Genomic DNA, 5,165 nt, shown 5'->3' with positions numbered 1-5,165 from the left:
TGTCTATGAAATAACAGCACACCACAGAAAACACTAGTCAACAATGGTCTCTGTAACGACTGCAAAACACCACTAAAAGGACTTACAACTCCCCTGCCCCCAGCTACTGCGTCCCAGATGACTTGTGGCTACACATTTTAACACATCAACAGATTAACCGTGGACTCCTAGAGCTCACTCCACCCGCCCCTGACTCCACACCGCCGGGTAGAGCAGCTCCGAACCGAACGTGCACGTGGGCAGACACACGCGCCACGGAACGTTCCAGACAACATCATGTCAACAACACCAACAACACCCAACGATGGGAACAACTCCCAAGCACAGAGGCATTGATCAAAAGAACCTGCAGGGGGACAGTGGTGTGGCGAGGAGCCTCCACTGCAACCCCAGAAAACAAAGGAGCCAAACGTCACGGCCCCTTATGAGACGGCGGCACTGGCGCACACACACGCAGAGACGGCGGCACTGGCGCACACACACACGCAGAGGAGACGGCGGCACTGGCGCACACACACACGCAGAGGAGACGGCGGCACTGGCGCACACACACACGCAGAGGAGACGGCGGCACTGGCGCACACACACACGCAGAGGAGACGGCGGCACTGGCGCACACACACACGCAGAGGAGACGGCGGCACTGGCGCACACACACACGCAGAGGAGACGGCGGCACTGGCGCACACACACACGCAGAGGAGACGGCGGCACTGGCGCACACACACACGCAGAGGAGACGGCGGCACTGGGGCACACACACACGCAGAGGAGACGGTTGCGCTACTTAAAAACTTCAAGATGCTGGGAAGAAGTGCCAGTCCCTTAGACTGGAGGGGTACAGAGCAGAGCTGCCGATGCAGCCCAGAACTACACCATAAAACACAACTGAGCAGAAACATCCAAAATGCAAAAACCATTCACACTTTCAGCTACTGATACAGTAAAACTGGGACCCAATTGGTGCTACGCCTATTGGCTCCGGCATTCAAAATCCCGGGATGGTGCCCGGGATCCCTGTCAAATCCCTCAAACGCGATGAGACCCCGGGACCGTCTGACGGGCACAATGCAAGCCTCCCGACCTGCAACACAACACTGACACTGCTTAAAAACTTCAAGATGCTGGGAAGAAGTGCCAGTCCCTAAGACTGGAGGGGTACAGAGCAGAGCTGCCGATGCAGCCCAGAACTACACCATAAAACACAACTGAGCAGAAACATCCAAAATGCAAAAACCATTCACACTTTCAGCTACTGATACAGTAAAACTGGGACCCAATTGGTGCTACGCCAATTGGCTCCGGCATTCAAAATCCCAGGATGGTGCCCGGGATCCCTGTCGAATCCCTCAAACGCGATGAGACCCCGGGACCGTCTGACGGGCACAATGCAAGCCTCCCGACCTGCAACACAACACTGACACTGCTTAAAAACTTCAAGATGCTGGGAAGAAGTTCCAGTCCCTAAGACTGGAGGGGTACAGACCAGAGCTGCCGATGCAGCCCAGAACTACACCATAAAACACAACTGAGCAGAAACATCCAAAATGCAAAAACCATTCACACTTTCAGCTACTGATACAATAAAACCGGGAACGAATTGGCGCTACGCCAATTGGCTCTGGCGTTCAAAATCCCGGGATGGCGCCCGGGATCCCTGTCGGGTCCCTCAAACGCGATGAGACCCCGGGATCGTCTGACGGGCACAATGCAAGCCTCCCAACCTGCAATACAACACTGACACTGCTTAAAAACTTCAAGATGCTGGGAAGAAGTGCCAGTCCCTTAGACTGGAGGGGTAGAGAGCAGAGCTGCCGATGCAGCCCAGAACTACACCATAAAACACAACTGAGCAGAAACATCCAAAATGCAAAAACCATCCACGCTTTCAGCTGCTGATAAAAGAAAACCTGGACCCGATTGGCGCTACGACAATTGGCACCGGCGTTCCGGATCCCGGGATGGCGCCCGGGATGCCTGTCGGGTCCATCAAGTGCGACGAGACCCCGGGACCGTCTGACAGGCACGATGCAAGCCTCCCGACCTGCAATACAACACTGACACGAGGCTGGAGCTGCCCTGCCCGGGACACGCTGGCATCACGCTGTGAAGTTCCCTGGATCCTTCACCTGCCCAAAAGGGACTCTTCCTGGATCAACCTTGCCCCAAAGAGAACTTTACCCCCCTCTCCGCAGTTCCCAACCCCTTCCCAGCCCCCCAGCCTCCACTTATCTTTCAGAGGGCCAAGAGACTGAATCCATCTTCAACAGAGGAAACCACCACATGTGCCGATGGAGATCTTCCCGCATCACCAAGTTCCTCCTCAACATCTGCAATAACACAAAAAAACACACGCTCACTAAGCAGAGCCAGCACACAATATAAAGGCACAAGGCACATCTTCGCTCTGACACCACGCACCGATCCACCTGCTTACGGCGCTCTGCTCTGCTCTTCCCTCGCTCTTTCGTGCCATGTTGTCCCTCTGCATCTGAAATCAAGATATTCAACAAGTCACCCAAATGCTCATCAACAGCTTGACCAGGTCTGCTTTCTATTCAGGAATCCCACCCGACACACTGCCAGCTCCCCCGCTCACAGCTACTGCATCCCAGATGACCGCACAACCTTTGCCTACACAATTTGATCTGTCAACAGATTAACCCTGAACTCCTAGAGTTCACTCCACCCGCCCCTGATTCCACACCGCCGGGCAGAGCAGCTCCGAGACGAACGTGCACGTGCGCAGACAAACGCGCCACAGAACGCTATGGACGACACGACCGCAACGGCACCGAAAACGCTCTGCAACGACAGCGACGCCAAAACCAGAGACTGCACCAATCCAAATGCCCTGCAGGGAGGCAGTGATGAGGCAAGGAGCCTCTTCTGCAACCCCACAAAAAAGGAGCCCAACGTCACGGTCCCTTACAAGACGGCGGCGCTGGCGCACACACACACGCAGAGACGGCGGCGCTGGCGCACACACACACGCAGAGACGGCGGCGCTGGCGCACACACACACGCAGAGACGGCGGCGCTGGCGCACACACACACGCAGAGGAGACGGCGGCACGACCTAAGAACTTCTTCCCAGCATCTTGAAGTGCCAGTCCCTGGGACTGGAGGGGTAGAGAGCAGAGCTGCTGATGCAGCCCAGATTGACACCATAAATCACAACTGACCACAAACATCCAAAATGCAAGAACCATCCATGCTTTTGGCTGATGATACAATAATCCAGCACCCGATTGGCACTACGCCAATTAACACCGGCATTCCGGATCCCGGGATGGCACCTGAGAGGCCCGTTGGGCCCCCAGAGCGCAGCGAGACCCCGGTATCGTCTGACAGACGCGACGCAGGCTTCCGGAGCTACACGACAACGCAGACGCAGGCTGGAGCTGCCCTGCCCGGCACGTGCTGGCGTCGCACTGTAAAGTTCCCTGGGCCCTTTACCCACCCAAAGGGGACTTTTCCTGGACGGCCCTTTCCCTTATCAGAACTTTACCACCATCCCTGCGATTCCCGGCCCCTTCCCGGCCCCTGTGCCTCCACTTATCTTTCACAGGGCTGAGGGATCGAATCCACCTTCGACAGAGCAAACGCCACGTGCGCTAACGGAGATGTTCCTGCATTGCCGGATTCCTCTTCAACATCTACGGTAACACAGGAAAACACACGCTCACTAAGCCGTGCCAGCATACGGTATCGCGGGGTAAACGCCGACTCCTCCCGGAACACCCACCTCCTCCTAAGTTCCTCGGCGTTCCGTTCGGCGCGTCGTGTCACGGGTGCGGTCACAAACCCTCATGGCTCGTGACGCCTAAGACAGCGAGAAACAAAAGAACTGTAGGGCTTGGAGCGAGTCCCCAGCCCCACGCTCCTCCTCGCCCCTACCCCGGCTCACCAGAAACGCTCCTCCGAGTCCAAAGGGCCCAAAAGGAGCCTGCAAAACAAGAAGGAAACGCTGAACCGAGTCACCGGGCGACACCGGGCTCCTCGACACCCGCCACCGCCTCACCTTCTCGGCTGTTGGCCGGCGTGCGGCTTCGCCCCTCCGAGCCGATCCACGGTACCTGCGAAAACAAAGGCACCTGCTCGGACGCTGCCCGAAAACAGCCTGCCCGCAGACAATTCCATCTCCCGCTCCTTTACCTTGGCCGCTCGCCCACCTGGCCGCCCTTGCTTTTAACTGCAACGCTGTTGACCACAGAGGTTCAGCAACCGCCTGTAAAACACAACCAAAGGACGCTCACACCTGCACCGGCAACACGGGACCCGAAAAGAGCTGCTGCTTTGGCCAAACACTCGTTCCTCACCTTGCCCGAGGAGCTGCGGTGCCGATACCCAGCTTTCCTCTTCGCTTCGCACCTGTAAAACAGACAAACAACCAAACTTAGAGAGAGGCAGAGGGCATATCTTCCCTCTGACACCACGCAGCGACCCACCTGCTTACGGCGCTCTGCTCGGCTCTTCCCTCGCTCTTTCGTGCCATGTTGTCCCTCTGCATCTGAAATCAAGATATTGAACAAGTCACCCAGATGCTCATCAATAGCTTGACCATTGCACAGGTCTGCTTTCTATTCAGGAATCCCACCTCACACTCTAATTGAGTCCCTAAAACACTGGGGAACGGACTGTCAGCTCCCCCGCCCACAGCTACTGCATCCCAGATGACCGCACAACCTTTGCCTACACAATTTAACACGTCAACAGATTAACCCTGGACTCCTAGAGCTCACTCCACCCGCCCCTGACTCCACACCGCCGGGCAGAGCAGCTCCGACCCGAATGCGCACGTGCGCAGACAAACGCGCCACGGAACGCTATGGACGACACGACCGCAACGGCACCGAAAACGCTCTGCAACGACAGCAACGCCAAAACCAGAGACGGCATCAATCCAAATGCCCTGCTGGGAGGCAGTGATGAGGCAAGGAGCCTCTTCTGCAACCCCAGGAAAAAGGAGCTGAACATCACAGCCCCTTATGAGACGGCCGCCCTGGCGCACTCGCACGCAGAGACGGCCGCCCTGGCGCACTCGCACGCAGAGACGGCCGCCCTGGCGCACTCGCACGCAGAGACGGCCGCCCTGGCGCACTCGCACGCAGAGACGGCCGCCCTGGCGCACTCGCACGCAGAGACGGCCGCCCTGGCGCACT

This window comes from Patagioenas fasciata, chromosome 11, assembly GCF_037038585.1.
Source record: "Patagioenas fasciata isolate bPatFas1 chromosome 11, bPatFas1.hap1, whole genome shotgun sequence".
In the NCBI taxonomy this organism is placed as follows: Eukaryota; Metazoa; Chordata; class Aves; order Columbiformes; family Columbidae; genus Patagioenas; species Patagioenas fasciata.
The sequence above is the reverse complement of the archived record's forward strand: the minus strand, read 5'-3'. Positions refer to the sequence as shown.